Here is an 18,913-nt window from a genome sequence, read left to right as displayed (position 1 = left end):
ATTTGATAAGATCATGACAGATCGATCTTGACAGCACGCACATGAGTAAAGAACGATAACGTTATCAGTAAAGAGAAGATAAAAAGAGAAGATGAACTCCGACACGCGAAACGTTTCAACTGATCGTTACTGGTATATTGATTACCGTAACTGCGCGCGCGTTTGAAAATATTTTTTTTTATCCGGATTTTTAATTTATTTTATTCACGTATTGTGATGTATTTTTGAATTTGTTTTGAATTAATTGCATGCTTAAACGAAAAATTATAAAATCAACTTTGCTGTACGAATGGGATCGCTGGAGACCGGAGTTGAATTAAACGTTGATGGTCAGTAGAAGGTTCCGACCTTGAAACAGAGAGGAGTTGACTTCGGTCGACGATGAAAACTTATGACCCCGACCCATTCAAGCTTAGTTACCAAAAACAATTTAGTAGATTTTGCATGCGAGTAGAAAGAAAATTTCCCGGGAAACAAAAAAAAAATAAAAGTAATGTAAATATTGTAAATAATTTTAACTTGTAAATATTTTGATTTGTGTCTCACCAGCATTGGAAGTAGTACAGTGTGATTGTATCGCTGGAGGCTAGAGTTGTTAAAACGTTGAAGGCCAGTACAAGCAATTGCTTCGAAACAGCACGGAGTTGGTTTAGTCCGACGATGAAGTCTTATGACCCCGATCAAGCCCGCACTGTATGAAATGTTTCAAACCCTTGGCTCATCAACATGACTTAGTAGAATCCAAAATGATTTTTATAAATAAAGCAACCTAAAGCAAGTAAAAAATGAAAAGGTGTTTGCTATTTGGTCTAGTTCCTGTTTTGGGTTCAGAGAGACGTGGCAGTTTATTATATGCAGGGTGTAAAAAAAAACTTGTAAACTCTTCGGAGTTTACAATTTTTTTAACCCGAGCCGGGGGAGAGTGTAACCAGTGTGAGTGTTGTGTACAATAATTGATGTGACTCGTCGCGAATTTTGTGTTAAATTATTTAAATGTAAATTATTGTGCCAAGAAGACGTTGTGTTTGTCGACGGGAAGTTACCAGGACGCCGTCCAGCAAGCAAGAAACCCGAAGCTGGAAGTCCCACACCGTGCGTCGTTACCGCTAGTCACCACCAGGAGCGCTGCTGCATAACATCGCATGGGCGGCCATTGGGGGTGGTGAATGTGCGTAATCCTTGAGGATGACAGGATGAGGAGGAGATGGGTTGGCGCGTAAGAGGTCAGGGGTTCGGGATTTTGACCCGACCGTTGCTCGGTCATTAAGTCCGGATATCGAGAAGTGGAAGGTTGTCGGCAAGTGCAACCGTTACCCGCGAAGACCAGTGTTGGAAAAGTTAATCCTTGGAGGATCGTGAAGTGCCCGGAAGAGCTACATCCGTGGCCGTGACAAGAGAGCAGGAGTTTCCCGTAGGAGATTTGGACATCCAGGTATGACCGGAAAACCCCAGGAAAATCCCCGAATGAACCCCAAGCCTGACAATACCCTAACCGCCATTTTGAATCCCTCATCCAGGACCCCTTTGTGTTCCTTTGTGTTCCTTTGTTCACTTCGTGAACACCGCTTGGTTTCACCCCGGCCGTACGACATCCGGCCCGGTGAACCATCTGTACGAGCCGTCAGCGTTTCGCTGGACAGTGCTCAACCGCCAGGCCGTTACCGTTATACCCGCGAACCCTAACCCCGGACTGTTCCGACGGAGTCCCCGGACACCGTCGAAGCCTGTTGCACGTCACCAAGCACAGGAAGGGCGCGAACGGCTGGCGAGGGTCCGTGAAGGCTGCAGCCGAAGCGTCGGAGGGTCCATCCGACTGACGTAGAAGCCACCCCCTTGGCAGAGCGCCGGAGGAGCGTCGACGACAGCAGGAAGGAGCAGCGACGACGGCAGAGCGGCGAGAACGGGGCCCCGAACGAGTGCACCGGAAGTGCGAAGAGAGGAAGAGGACGTGTGAGGTAGGAGTAGTTATAAGGAAGTGGGACGGGACGTGTGAGCTAGTGGAAGTGAGAAGGAATCCCCGGAGTAAAACTGTCGACCTTACGCGAAAAATAAAGTAGTTTCCCTTAGTCATTCGCAGTGTTTTCTTGGTTCTTGAGTAATTTCGAGCGTCACGCCGACCCTGGGTATTATAAGGGAGAGTCCCATCGGTTTTGTACGCCCTGACACCGGAAGCACATCTCTTACAGTGTGTGTTCACTTCGAGTATGGACTGGGAGTGAACACCAGTTGTTATAACTAACTGCAACTGTTGCACTAAAAATGGTATGAAAATACCAAATTTAGGTATTTCTTGTGCAAATACCAGCGACCAAAATGTGCTCTTGGTTGCCCAGTAATAGATGGTAAAATACCATGAAATCATACCAAAATCATGTATTTGGAAGACCATAGGAATACCAAAATCTGATTTTCCAAGGGCGCGGGAATACCTAAAAATTAAAACATGGCAATAACAAGTTTTGGTATTCAAGCAATGTTCAAAAATCCAGAAGACCTCAACTTGGTATTGAAATGGAGGTATTATTTTACCCTTGGAATAACATGGTTTGGTATTGTTGTGCCCTTCCACATACAAGACTTTGGTATGATTTCATGGTATTTTACCATCTATTACTGGGCAACCAGGGCACATTTTGGTCCCTGTTATTTGCCCAAGTAATACCAAAATTTGGTATTCCCGTGTTATTTACCCCTGCTCGGGACAGGAACGAGCTCGACTACCGTAAACATTTTCAGTTATAACTCGGGACTCCAGCAACGAAATTCAACCAAACTTCAGGACGATGCACAGAATGATCAACCACACAAAAAGTGTTTGTTATTGTTTACATCGTGTGCTTTTGTTTATTCAAGGTCAAACATTAAAACGCGTTTTTCTCGGAACGTCTAAAAGCGACGTACGACAAGTAAGCACGACGGCGTCGAACTGATGACGGTACTCAAAATTCCAAAAATAATGTGAAAGAACGATTTTCAAAACATCAATGAAAGAAAACGCAAACTGCCCATAATTGAAGATTTGGCTATTATACAAAATCAAGCTCGATTTTCGAGCAAAAAACACGTTTTAGACGAGTTTTGATCACGCTGTATCTTTTTATAGGAGCAAGTTAGCACCATACTCTCTTCGGAAAAGTTGTAGACCACATTCCGGAGCATCCGAATATGAATCTGGTTTTGATTTAGCGTGAAACGTGGATTTTTTAAATATCAAAATTCAAAAAAAAATATTTTTCCCATACAAATTTATATGGCAAGGGTAAATAACATGGGAATACCAAATTTTGGTATTACTTGGACAAATAACAGGGACCAAAATGTTCCCTTGGTTGCCCAGTAATAGATGGTAAAATACCATGAAATCAAACCAAAGTCTAGTATGTGGAAGGGCACAACAATACCAAACCATGTTATTCCAAGGGTAAAATAATACCTCAAAATAAAACTATTTCAATACCAAGTTGAGGTCTTCTGGATTTTTGAACATTGCTTGAATACCAAAACTTGGTATTGCCATGGTTAAATTTTTAGGTATTCCCGCGCCCTTAGAAAATCAGATTTTGATATTCCTGTGGTCTTCCACATACATGATTTTGGTATGATTTCATGGTATTTTACCATCTATTACTGGGCAACCAAGAGCACATTTTGGTCGCTGGTATTTGCACAAGAAATACCAAAATTTGGTATTTTCATACCATTTTTAGTGCAACAGTTGCAGTTAGTGAAAAAACGGAAATGATCAATATGCAACAGCCAAATCTACTCACCTGATGATTCCATGTTGTTCTTAGTGATATTCTTCACCATATCGAATGCATTTGTCATTGATGAACGGCCTGTGCTTGAAGTTCTTGAAGATTCTAAAAAATAACAAGATTGAAAAATAAGTGTTATTAAAATGAAACTGGATTGAAATTCACCAAAATTCAATAATCTGTCGATTAACTCGTTTTTCAAAGTATTTGGTTATCCCAACTTAGAGAAATTTCAACGTTTTAAAAAAAAAATCTTAGTGGCTATATATATCTCGTTAAAGTTAAATATATCTCGTTAAAGTTAAAAAAATCCCATAGTTTCAGAGGAATTTAATGAAACCTTTCAATACCAAAATAATACCAAAATGTGGCATCCTGACTTAGAATTTTTTTCACAATTTCAAGTCATTTCTTTAGGGGGTATACCAAAAATGTTTAAAACTCTTGCATAATCCTTAAGATAAATTTGAAAGGGTCCAGGAATACAAAAAATTGGTATTGATACCAAAGAAAGGTATTATTACGCATTTCCCTTGTTATTTACCCATGCTCGGGTAAGGAAACAAAAAGTTGCTGTGCTCACTAAATTTGGACAACTTTATTTTTTTTCCATAATACCATATTACACCCAAGTGTGTTCGTTACCAGCAGAAGAAACATAGATTTGACTGCAAATTGTCCGAAGACATTATCAGAAATTCCATTCTCAAGACACGGTTTAAAAAAAATCTGCTTTCTAAATGGCAGCTTTGAAATTCCTGTATAAAAATCAACATTGAGGCAAATTTATGAGAAAATTAACAGAGATCAGTTTTTTAAAATAAAATCAAAGAGGTATCCGTGAAACACGATATTACGAATTGTTTTATTGTTGAATAAGCCTGTCATTAATTGAAAATCATAAACAAGAATGAATATATTGTTATGCATTTTGAGTTGATAACTCTTTTTAAATTTCAAAAGAAGTCTTTGATTATTTTCAGCTCGAATCGATGATTAGTTGGAAATTTAGTGCCAAAAAGACTTTTGTGGAGAATCAAACGAAAAATAAACCAAATTGATTTTTGAATGACATATCTCACTATTTTTGAACGGTTGAGTACCTTGAAATGTGAAAGTTTTTAAATCTATTTTAGTATATTTTTTTCAATAAATAAAACAGAATTTTGCACGCCTTCAAATCGGGCGTTCAATTTTACATAAAAGTCCCTTGGACACAAAATTTCCACATTATCACCATTTCAGGCTGCAAATCACGGAATTCGAACCGGATTGATCCACACGGGCGGGCAGTCATGCGATATCTGAAAATGGACCATGAAAACGTTTTCAGGGATAAAAAATACCTCATATAATTTATCACTAAAGTAGAAGAGAACAACTTTTTTATGATATCTTGTGACTTGACAGAAAACAGAAATTTTTATTTTTGGATCAATATGTCAATATGAAAATCCGGGAATTCTTTCAAAACCATTATTTAAAGGTTCAAGAGAATTGCGAATGAAAATCACACTCCTTTTAACCACTAACAGGCCAATAACCTCAGGCCACAATTTCGATGCTAGCCGGCATGTGCCTTTATCCAATTACCAGATTTCAATGAATTGCCAAACTGAGAAGGGGGTTCCAGAAGAAAAAAAAAATCAAATCTAGAAAGGCATTTTTTTTCCTGGAGCAACCAAACAACCGTCGAACCAGCTTTCCCGCCGGAAACCAATAACGCACATCGAAGCCGCCGCCGTCGAGCCATGAAAGTGAACAAAAAGAATCCAAACCAGTGTGCTGCAGCCTACTTTTGGCGACGGGCTTTTTTTTGTGGCTGCTTTTTTTGGTTCGTTTTCGTCCTCGACGTTAGCTTGGCACGCCTCGAATCAATTTAGACAGTTAAACGAGATTTTTATTGGCACCATTTGAGTCTGCTGGCTGGCTCCATTTTATAATCGTCGATGTTTCGGGTCTCGGCAGATGGCAGACCAAACGTGTGTGTTGGGCTGGGACGTTGGAAAAGCAGTCAGTTTCCCAGGAGTGTGGGATAAGTGGGGCAAATTTAGTTTAAATTTGAAAATAAAATGGGTTAATATCGGTGAAAAAAACTTGTTATTCTCTACCTCGATTTTTTTCCATTTTGTTCATCAGACCCCAATTTCTGTATGTGAACTGTTTTTCATGCTAGCTTAACGTGAATCCCAGTTGTTCTGGGCGTCCTGCGTATAGATGAGAGCACACAAAAACGACACAGAATCGTAAAAATTTAATACGAGTAAAATGCTCGAAAACAGAGTAAACCAATTTGCAGCTCACAAGTTTGGTGAGGTTCACATCTGGAGGGAGGAAAAAATTGGAGGTATGTCGTGCCGCCCAGGGACAGGTCCTCAAACTCCTTTCTCGAGTTTTTACGCTATAAGATGACGATGTCAGTGTGTGTTTCACCGAATGGAAAAAAGGTATGAAACAACACGTATGACATCAGGTTGGTGCTCACCTTTGTGACAGAATTCTTCAATTTAACGAAATATTCGTAGATGTTAACGTCTTTTTTGTTTCGTGCCAGAGTTCTAAAATGTCAAGTGAAATGTTAAAGGAACAATGGGAATAGAAAATGTGACGCTGCCGAACAGATTTTTTCCCAACTAAGCCTCATCAAAGAAATTTAAATTAGGGAAAGGGGTAATTCTTTGGGAAATCATTAAGCAGTTACCCTGATCCCTCTAGGATATCCGTAAAAATTTGCTCCAATTGATAAATTGAGAAACATATAATTTTATGGGAAACTAAATGTACTTTTCCAATCTGCAACAATCCAATGACGTAATTCTCTCATCAAAAACAAGAATTCATAAATTTAAACTACGCATTTTTTTGTGACTTTGCAGGGTTTGTCCACGCTCTATACAAATCCCCCACGGGGGAGGGGGGGGGGGGGGGTGAGATTTCCAAAAAAGTGTCCACGTGGTTTGTGGATGGTTCCTAACAAATTTTTTACAACGTTAAATATTGCCCTGTAGGCCAACAAAACGGCACTTTTTGGTCTCAATTTTGACACATTCCGAATCCTCCGGAAATTTTCTATGTAACTCTATGTTGTTGAATCTGTAAACATTTTAATGTTACCAAACTCGCCGAATTTTATCAACAATGTTGTCGATTTTGGAAACATTTCAATGTTTAAAAATTTACAAAACATAGAGTTACCGGTCTAGCTTACTCGATTTCTATCCGTGTATATGTGCAAACAATTCAACCCTGAAAATTCCAGGCAGATTGGCTAGGTCCAAACGACGTCCCTTACAAAGGGATTTGCCCTGTTCATGGACTCGCTCTTAGAGCAAAATTTTACGGAAATCGATAAGGGATTGTGGCAACTTTTTGAGATTTCGTGTGAGCTGGTAAAAATAATTACCCAAATGATAAAGGTGCGTAATTTGGAGAATCGATGGCGATGATGTCGATTTTAATAGAATTTGTGGGTAAGGAACGAGTTTTATAAGCCACACCAACGAGGGAAATTTTTGTGAACGAATCCTGAAAATTGTGTTTGTAACAATACGATGCTCTGTGCTCTCTTGTACTAAGCTTGCTGGGATTCCTATCTAGTTAGCATAAAAGTGCACAGAGGCATCAATTAGTTGAACTTTGTACAAGCGTAGATATCTTGAAGGTAAAGTCTTAAAATTATTGGTGATGAACATAAGTTGTTTACATAATCGAAAACAATTTTGACCAACATTGAGAACAATGTTCTACGAGCAAATAAATAGCGTGACGTTAGAACGGTGGAGAATTCTGTTCCTTCAATATTTTTTAGAAAAGGCTGTGATTCTGCTCTGATAATTAATATAAACTATACTTTTTTATGTTTTGCCTTCCTCACTGAGGTAAGGCTATAATCCTGCTCTAAAAATGAACTTTTTATTAAAAGCTCAAAGACCCACCTTCATGTATACATATCGGCTCAGAATCGAAAACTGAACAAATGTCTGTGTGTGTATGTGTGTGTGTATGTATGTATGTATGTATTCGACTTGGTTTAGGGTCCCATACATCGCTATTGAATTGTTTGAAGTTTCGATAACTAGTTCAAAAGTTATATATAAAAATGTGTTTTCACATATATCCGGATCTCATTTATATGCATGTAAACGATGTCCGGATCCATCACCCTACACATCGTTGGTTAGGTATTTGAAATACCTTTCCAACGAGTTCACAACATTAAAGATCTGGCAACCCTGTCTCGAGATATGACCACTTAAGTGATATATTTGTACTTTTTCGATGCCGGATCTCACTTAAATGTATGTAAACAATGTCCGGATCCATTACCCGACACATCGTTGGTTAGGTAATTGAAAGACCTTTCAAAAAAGTCAACAACATTTAATATCTGGCAACCCTGTCTCGTGTTATGACCACTTAAGTGATACTTATGTAATTTTTTGAAGCCGGATCTCACTTAAATGTATGTAAACGATGTCCGGATCCATCATCCAACCCATCGTTGGTTATGTAATCTAAAGACCTTTCAAACAAGTCAACAACATTTAATATCTGGTAACCCTGTATCGAGTTATTACCACTTAAGTTATATATGTGTACTTATTTTCTTGGATCTAAAAAATAACTGAAGTATGTTTCCAAACCACTCCTTATACCCATTGTTGGTAAAAAGTGAGGAAGGCATCAACCATATAAGTGGATTAAGTTAGTTTTTAAAGTAAAATTGACTGCTGAATCGAATGCCATCATTGGTTTTTGAAAAAAAGTTAAGCATTTTTATTGCAGCGGCTTAACATTTCGTGACGTTACAACGCAGAATTTTACAAAAAGGGTGTTCTGCTTGCGTTGTAACGTCACGGAAATTCTCAATGCTGTATCTTTGCGAAAAAATGACCAATATCGATCAATCTAGTTGCATTCGACGGGAAATTTATCCTATTTTCAGGATATGATCAGCTTTGGAAAAATGGTTCCTGACCACCGGAGTTATTTCAGGATTCCGAAGGTGGTTTGAGGTGTTTTTGGCTGATTGAGGTGCCTGAAGACACGATATTTCGATTCATTGCAGTTCCCGAGCAGACGGAAATAACTTCCCGAGCAGATGGAAATAACTTGGGAGTAACATTTTTTGATATTTGAAAATACTAGTCCAACAACATTTCATGTTATTTATAACAAGTTTAGTTATTCGCCGTTATGATTTTTTGTTTTTGGATTGTTATTCTAATAACAGACTAATAACATTTTGAGCTATTCTTCGAACAAATCTTTGTTATTCTTTTTTGTTATTTTAACAACTTATCCGATCATGTCAATAACAGTTGGAGTTATTTTTCCATAACAAAAAATGTTATTCCAAAGTTGTTTTGGCTTTCAACTAATATCAGACCAATGACAGATTTTGTTATTATAACACAAACTGTTATTACTCTTATGCAAAAAATGATTTTTCAAGAATATTCCATAACACTTTTTGTTATTTAACAGTATTTGTTATTGGAATGGCATGAATTTTGTTATTACCGTCTGCCCGGGTTGGGAATAACATTTTTTGATATTTGAAAATACTAGGCCAATAACATTTTATGTTATTTATAACAAGGTTTGTTATTCGTCGTTATGATTTTTTTTTGTTATTGGATTGTTATTGTAATAACAGAATAATAACATTTTAAGTTATTCTTCGAACAAATCTTTGTTATTATTTTTTGTTATTTTAACAACTAATCCGATCAACCAAATAACAGTTGGAGGTATTCTTCCATAACAAAAAATGTTACTCAAAAGTTGTTTTGGCTGTCAACCAATATCAGACCAATAACAAATTTTGTTATGATAACATAAACTGTTATTAAACCCTTATGTAAAAATGGATTTTTCAAGAAGATTCCATAACACTTTCTGTTATTTTAATAGTTTTTGTTATTGAAATGGCATGAATTTTGTAGGTTGTTTTTGTGTAAGTTTTAAGTGAAAACGTTGTCCGGCCCGCGGGCCGGATTGATTTTTGACGTAAAATGTAGATAAAAACGACTTGTATAAATATTTTTTCAATCTTTTGGAAAAGTTATTTTCACTGGTCATCTATGAACCGATTCCATCAAATAAACCATGAAAAAAAAAAACAATTGTAATTTTGACGATCAAAAATTTTAAAATAAAGCCAAAACGGTTGGGCAGGCCTGCCTTAAACTATACAGAATCCATTTACAAAATTTATTTTTCCATTAAATCAAATTTTAAAATTTTCCCGCTGGTATACTAGCCCGGAGAATGTGTCAAATGCATTTTACAGCGAACTATTCATGCGGAAATGCGTAAATGGCTAAAATCTAGTGCAAGATTTTCCCCTGATTGCTTTGAAATATTAACCCTATCTTCACTTTGTGCACAGCAGCTTGGATTGGAGGTTAAAATAAATCCCCTTCCAAAGTAGTTGCAGTAAGTACCTTTCTGTATCCCGTCGTATCATAGCGTTGAAAGTTAGCAGCACCCCCAGTAAAGTAGTAACTTTCACCACCAACGATACAACATCCGCTACGGGTAATAAAACATAAACGACAGCCTGTGATACAAGCCACCCCCCGTTAAGGATTAGCTAGGTGGTATTCTGGGTAGGAAAAGCTTCATCGATGGTGCCAAGAAGATGCATCCCTCCCAGACTCGAGAAAGGGCAACAACACAATCAAGTTGATACTGTGGTGCAGTTTCTCTCCCTTCTTGCCGCCCTGAGCCTCGGCAAAGGGTCTCAGGTGTCGTGTAAACCACTCGACAGATTATCGAACGCAACCAGATTGGAAAATTGGAAACAGCCAAGTCAAGTGGAAAATCGAACGAACGCTGCTGCTGCTCGTCGAGTTTTGTTGGCGGTTAAAATCGTCACCGTATTGTGTGGTGGAATGCGATCTCAATTCAGAGAAAGGGGAGGGTGGGAGTGTCACTTCGACGTTGACTTATGGCTGCAAGGAGGATAGTGGAAGCGTGTGTGTGTGTTATTTCTGATGGGGACGGAAAACGGAAATTCGATTAGCTTGCAGTAAATGTTTTGCTGAGTAATGGAGACAATTTGATGTGGGGTGGAAGCGTTCGATGCCACGAGGTGGAGACAATATACCATATTGACATTTCCTGTGAAAGCAAATATTACAGATTGCAGTGATTTTTTTTTACATTGGATTTTATGTTTTTATTATATTTATTGACTTAAACTGACAAGAATTCTAGTTATTTTACATAGCAGTTCAAACCATTTTACCTTCCTTACTAAGTAAAAGTTATATTCCGGCTCTAGAAATAAACATATCGACTGGAAATCCCGAGCAGGGGTAAATAACACGGGAATACCAAATTTTGGTATTACTTGGGCAAATAACAGGGACCAAAATGTGCCCTTGGTTGCCCAGTAATAGATGGTAAAATACCATTAAATCATACCAAAATCATGTATGTAGAAGGGCATAACAATACCGAACCATGTTATTCCAAAGGTAAAATAATACCACAAAATAAAATCATTTCAACACCAAGTTGAGGTCTTCTGGATTTTTGAACATTGCTTGAATACCAAAACTGCCATGGTTTTATTTTTAGGTATTCCCGCGCCCTTGGAAAATCAGTCCCGCCCGTGTGGATCAATCGGACCGCGCACTGGACTCACAAGCCAGAGGTCGCTGGTTTGAATCCCGCGGCGGGCGCTCTAAAATTCTTTGTGTAAATATGGGTATTCGGCGCCGTCGCTCCGTGCCATACTTTCATACAATTAGGAGCCCAGGGCGGCGAAGTCCTTGCAGATAAAAAAGAAGACACTAGTGGTTGGTACTCGCAATGGTGGCCGACAGCTATAAAGTCAACTTCGTTGGAAAATCAGATTTTGGTATTCCTGTGGTTTTACACATACATGATTTTGGTATGATTTCATGGTATATTACCATCTATTACTGGGCAACCAAGAGCACATTTTGGTCGCTGGTATTTGCACAAGTAATACCAAAATTTGGTATTTTCATACCATTTTTAGTGCAGCAGTTGCAGTTAGTGAAAAACGGAAATGATCCATATGCAACAGCCAAATCTACTCACCTGATGATTCCATGTTGTTCTTAGTGATATTCTTCACCACATCGAATGCATTTGTCATTGATGAACGGCCTGTGCTTGAAGTTCTTGAAGGTTCTGAAAAATAACAAGATTGAAAAATAAGTATTATTAAAATGAAACTGGATTGAAATTCACCAAAATTCAATAATCTGTTGATGGACTCGTTTTTCAAAGTATTTGGTTATCCCGACTTAGAGAAATTTCAACATTTTTGAAAAAAATATTAGCTTTAACATTTTAGCATTTTAGCATATGGAGCCAAGTCCAATTCAAAACATGGTTCCGAAATTTGTTCGCATCAGTATCACCACCTAGCGTGGATGCCTGAAGTTACTACACTGTTAAATTTGAATATTAGACAAGATAATGTTGTATAACACACGCTACAGGTCACGCGCACTAATCTGATTTTGAATAAGTGGCATAATTTTTGAATTGACCGTTGCTACTGGTTTATTTTTGTTTTCAACGTAAACGTAACCTTGCATCAAAGTTCTCCTACTCGAATGTAGGTGGCGAATCGAGTTTTAAGCTTTGGTTTTGGGGGCCTATTCTTGAACGCCCAACTGTTGTAAGCCAACATCACGTGCATGATGAAATCACATGCTATTCCCCTTTAAATTCATAATAAAATTATGCTGCAGAAGTATTCAAGAAAAAACGAACCGACTTACGGTAGTTGTACTGTATACTGTTTACAAACATTATACGAGGCTTTTTTGGCGTTATACCACTGTGGCGTACACGGTCAGCAGCGAACGGGCAAAACAGGCAACAAATGAGAAATCAAAGTGAGACCAGGAAAAAAAATCGCTTTTGTTCGAGCTTGCCTCTATATGATTTTAGTCATTTTAGCGCAAAATCAATTATCTCGTCAAAATTTTTAAAAAATTTCCATAGTTTCAGACAAAAATGATGAAACCTTTCAATACCAAAATAATACCAAAATGTGCCATCCTGACTTAGAAAATTTTCCACAATTTCAAGTCATTTCTGTAGGGGGTATATCAAAAATGTTTAAAATCAAGTTTGAAATTTCCGGTTTTCAATGAAAGCATTTGCTTTGAGACATCATTTTAGCGCAAAATCAATTATCTCGTCAAAATTTTTAAAAAATTTCCATAGTTTCAGAGAAAAATGATGAAACCTTTCAATACCAAAATAATACCAAAATGTGCCATCCTGACTTAGACAATTTGCCACAATTTCAAGTCATTTCTGTAGGGGGTATATCAAAAATGTTTAAAATCAAGTTTGAAATTTCCGTTTTTCAATGAAAGCATTCGCTTTGAGACATCAATTTAGCGCAAAATTTATTATTTGGTTAAAATTGGTCAAAATTTTCCCATAGTTTCAGAGGAATTTGATAAAACACTTTAATACCAAAGTAATACCAAAATGTGGTGTTCGACCATTGACAAATTTTGCAATTTTGCAATATCAAAACAATACCTTTAATTGGTATGATACCATATTTTGCTCTTGCATAATCCTTAAGACAAATTTTAAAGGGTCCAGGAATACCAAAATTTGGTATTGATACGCATTTCCCTTGTTATTTTATTATTACGCATTTCCCTTGTTATTTACCCATGCTCGGGAATCGAAAACTGAAACAAATGATTGTGTGCACGGCACTTCTCAGGGCGTTCAAGTACCTTAGAACTTAGCTCAAGATACTGATTTTCGAATATTTGCAAACCATCTTTGTATGGATAGCTACCAAAATTGTATCAAAGTTCTTTAAAGCACAGTACTAAGTAATTGAAACCTTTAACCTCACAATAATTGCTATAATGAACAAATGCCCTTTTGTCTTGTGCAGAAATTCCCAGCAATTGCTCAACGTTGAGATACCTTCCGAACCGCCTCCGGTCTGATGTAACCAGTGGTGTTTCAATTAATTTGCTACAAGGAAATACACAATCCTATTACGGGGGAAGCAATTGGAAAATCCTTGTTAAGCCATCAATTTTATTGAACAGAAATCAAGTTATGTAGTATGTATCGCCTTGCCTTGCTGCCTTCCCTGACCTACAGACCTTCAAACCTCCACAAAGCCAACGAAATCCTTTCCCGATGACAAGAAATGTACGCCTCCACTTCACCAGGCAAGACAGACAGACCAAGTCCTTCTTGACGGCTTGGGGTTTTGCCTTTCGTGCTACGTTCGACGAGATCCATCTTAACAAGGGATGTAACGAACCAAAGTAATTTCGTTTGTACATATGTATGGTTTTGTTCTGCGTTTGTGCCCTTTGAAGGGAATTGTCCTGAGGACAGAACCAAGTGTCTTCTCTCTACTTGGGTCGATTTTTGGTAGACTGCAGAATGGAGAACGAGATGCTATCGAGTTGATTGGGATGAAGAATCCGAAAATTAAATTTGCACATTTATTGAGAGAAATTGAAACATTTTACTATTTTCACCTTTGTTTTATTTCATCAAAAGAAACTTGATATGCTTGGAAAATGCAGGAATACTTGAATGCAAATTTAGTATGATCGTGCTATAATGTTTAACGTTGAAGAATTGCTTTCTCTGGCTGTAGTTCTTCTGCAATTATCACTTCGTAGGCATGATTATTGATGAATTTACTTTATTTTTGATAAATTTATAGAATCAGCTTTTGATATTAAATAATCAGCTGTTCGAGCAAAAAAAGGTTACGCTTTGAAAATGGTTTCGAAAATCTCAACTCGATTTGCTGCCATTTTCTAACAATCATAAACATCGCGTGCTGGAAGTTTTTCACTGTCAAAGCCACATTTGCATCGAAATTATATTGATCCTCAAGGAACCACGAAGCTTTTACCCGTAAGCAGAAGGGGGAGATTCTTTTAGGTTTTTTTTCCCTATTTTGGCGTTTTTTTTCTTTGTGAACATCGGGTTCTTTCTTCCCTCCTGGCATGAAAATAGCAATCATGGTGCCAGCACGTTGCTCTTCCATCCATGAGACATGCGATGAAGAATCGAAGAGAAAATTCGAATTTCTCGACCCTTTTTTCTTCTTTCGTGCGCGATGGTTCGATTGAGTGCCGTCATCAGCGAGTTTTCCAACACGGGACGTTCCGAGCCATCATCATCGGAAGGGATCCCTCATTTTGACGAGCCAAAGGTGCTTCTGGCAATAACCGTTTTGTTGCTGTTTTTTTTTACCCTCCGTGGCTCAAGAACGGGAAAAGAGTTTTTGAGAACTTTTAGCCAAAATAGCACGCGCGATAAATCAATTTTTATTACGAAGAACTTGAAAGTCTGGCCGACCTTCGCTCATCATATTGGGGGAGAGCTTCCAGCGGCTAGGGAAGGAGATTACATCACGATGAAGATGTCTGAGGCACCGGGAGAACAAGTTTGAGGATTCTTCCTGTTTCCTGCCAGCGAAGGTTACCGAGGTCATCTGTCATTTAAACGTTTCCGAAGAGACGTAAGGCTTGGTTAACGTCATCTTTGCTATGAAAAAAATTAAGGTAAACCATCAAACCAACATGATTATTAACCTTCCTACGGTATTGGGGTCCTTTTCGGCCTTTTTGAAAATTAAATTTGCCATAACTTTTGCTATATACATGCTAGAGCCTTGAAATTTTCTGACATTAAATTTATAGTATAAATACACATTTCACAAAACAAATAAACCTTGGACGACCCCTAGGGGAGCGTCCATAACAAAAGTTACTTTAAAGGTATTGGGGTCCTTTTCGACCCCAAACTTTGAAAAATCGCCAAAAATCCAGTTTTTGACCGATTCCGGTTCTTTTGGTCACAAATGAAAGCTTAGAACGTCCCCTTTCCGAAACCGACCTGGAAAACCGGATTTGGTCACTGTGGCCACCGGGAATCGACTACAACCGAAAAAAGGCCTTTTTGAGACCCCAACTTTGACGACCTGTATCTCCGGCAAATTTTAACCAATCAGGATGCTCCAGATTGCATTCGACAGGTATTTACCTGTACTTTGACCACACATATTAATATCAGAGCCAGGTGACCTACCGGTTCCGGAAATCCGGAATATCCGAAAAGTTCATATTTTACTGTTTTTCACGAGTCATCCTGACCAATCTGATACCAATACTGTTATGATAGTTGAAATTGATCCATAAAACTTACTAAAAACACCATACACGATTGTCAGAACCACTCTGGAGTGTTAGTGGCCACTTCCGGGTAACCTGGAACCGGTTCCCGGGTACCCGATGAACGGCCAATTTGAATTTTTTGTTGAAAACCCATCATGTTGCATATCAAACTTCATGAAATTGAAAGATATGTCCATCTTTGATAATGCCGTTAATCTCTGAGTCATCCTGACCAATCTGGAACCGGTTACCGGTGGCGCCTTGGGGACACTTCCGGAATATGAGATAAACCCTATCATCCGACATATCAAACTTCATGAAATTGAAAGATATGTCAATCTACGGTCATGCCGTTGTTCGTTGACCCATCCTGGCCAATTTGGAACCGGTTACCGGTGGCCTTTTGGGGACACTTCCGGAATATGAGAGAAACCCTATCATCCGACATATCAAACTTCATGAAATTGAAAGATATGTCAATCTACGGTCATGCCGTTGTTCGCTGATCCATTCTGGAACTGGTTCCATGTGGCCCTTTGGGGACACTCCCGGAATATGAGAGAAACACTATTATCGGACATATCAAACTTCATGAAATTGAAATATATTTCAATCTACGGTCATGCCGTTGTTCGCTGACCGTTGGTTGACATATCTATCAATTTCATGAAGTTTGATGCGTCGGATGATAAAGTTTCTCTCATATTCCTGGAATGTCCCCAAGGGGCCACCGGGAACCAGTGCCAGAATTGCCAGAAAGGATCAGCGAACAACGGCATGACCGTAGATTTACATATCTTTCAATTTCATGAAGTTTGATTTGTCGGATGATGAGGTTTCTCTCATATTCCGGAAGTGTCCCCAAGGGGCCACCCGTAACCGGTTTCAGGTTGGCCTGGATGGCTCAGCAAATAATGGCATGACCGTGGATTGACATATCTTTTAATTTCATGAAGTTTGATATGTCGGATGATAGGGTTTATCTCATATTCCGCGAATGTCCCCAAGGGGCCACCGGTAACTGGTTTCAGATTGGCCAGGATGAATCAACGAACAACGGCATGACCGTAGATTGACATATCTTTCAATTTCATGAAGTTTGATATGTCGGATGATAGGGTTTATCTCATATTCCGCGAATGTCCCCAAGGGGCCACCGGTAACCGGTTCCAAATTGGCCAGGATGGGTCAACGAACAACGGCATGACCGTAGATTGACATATCTTTCAATTTCATGAAGTTTGATATGTCGGATGATAGGGTTTATCTCATATTCCGGAAGTGTACCCAAGGCGCCACCGGTAACCGGTTCCAGATTGGTCAGGATGACTCAGAGATTAACGGCCTTATCAAAGATGGACATATCTTTCAATTTCATGAAGTTTGATATGCAACATGATGGGTTATCAACAAAAAATTCAACGTGGCCGTTCATCGGGTACCCGGGAACCGGTTCCAGGTTACCCGGAAGTGGCCACTAACACTCCTGAGTGGTTCTGGCAATCGTGTATTGTGTTTTTAAGAAAGTTTTATGGATCAATTTCAACTATCATGACAGTATTGGTATCAGATTGGTCAGGATGACTCGTGAAAAACAGTAAAATATGAACTTTTCGGATATTCCGGATTTCCGGAACCGATAGGTCACCTGGCTCTGATATTAATATTTGTGGTCAAAGTACAGGTAAATACCTGTCGAATGCAACCTGGAGCATCCTGATTGGTTAAAATTTGCCGGAGATACAGGTCGTCAAAGTTGGGGTCTCAAAAAGGCCTTTTTTCGGTTGTAGTCGATTCCCGGTGGCCACAGTGACCAAATCCGGTTTTCCATGTCGGTTTCGGAAAAGGGACGTTCTAAGCTTTCATTTGTGACCAAAAGAACCAGAATCGATCAAAAACTGGATTTTTGGCGATTTTATAAAGTTTGGGGTCGAAAAGGACCCCAATACCTTATGTGTGATTTTTTTTTAATACCAAGGGAAGGTTAAAGGGGTTACATACATGTATATCTGCAAAAAAGTCAGAGGTTAGTATGAGCGCACACTTCAACTTTTTTTTAAATTCTTTTTCAGGGCATTAAAATACACATTTTACCTACTAACAAAACAAATTTGAAGATATTTGGTTGCATCATTACTAGAGGTGGGTGGTCACCGCTCATTTCCGTTCGCTCATTAAAATGAGCCGCTCTTTTGAACGGCTCTTTCGCTCTTTTTCAAAAATTTGATGAAAAGGGTTTTTTTTTAAGAATCGTGTGATTTTATAAGTTATTTCACATTGGACTTTTACGAATTATTTGATAAAAAAAATAAAACTGAAAACGGGAAGATGCCCTTGAAAACCATAGGACTTGAAGGTCTCAATGTCAAGATTCCTACTCGAACCTAAACATTCGAGTAATTGAATGGCATCCAGCAGTCAAGTGCTCAGTGCTCCATCGTTTTTTCGATTTTTTTCGCCGTAGTTTACCGTGATTAGCCGCGAGTTTGCTCCTGCAGCATGCCAAGGGCCGGCCGTGGCCGTGGCAGTTCGAGTGCGGCCTCGAAAAACACGCGAAGTTCGTCTACCGGCCGTGTGCAAAAAGGTAAACAAACCAACGCCGTGTCGACCGCCATCGCGCAGGGGAGAGTGAGCGCAGAAGGAATCGACAAAAAGTTACTACATCCCGGATATGTTCCGAGATCACCAGTGCGAACCCGTTCCGGTACTTCCGGTGCCACGACCAGCGGCACATCAACATCCGCCAACATCCCCATCAGGAACGAGTTCCAGATGCTGAGCGACGACGAAGAAAACAACAACAACAACACCGACGGTAGAAGCACTACCGACGACGACGACGACGACCATGGTCGTGCACGGAAAAAAGTGCCGAAGTCAAAAAAGATCAATTCTCCAACGGAACGAAGACCACCTCCAATTTTTGTTTTGGACACGTTGGCGGACGATGTTGACGAGTTGCTGGAAGGCCTCGGA

The sequence above is a fragment of the Culex pipiens genome, chromosome 1 (assembly GCF_016801865.2).
Source record: "Culex pipiens pallens isolate TS chromosome 1, TS_CPP_V2, whole genome shotgun sequence".
NCBI lineage: Eukaryota > Metazoa > Arthropoda > Insecta > Diptera > Culicidae > Culex > Culex pipiens.
This window is presented reverse-complemented; position numbering follows the sequence as displayed.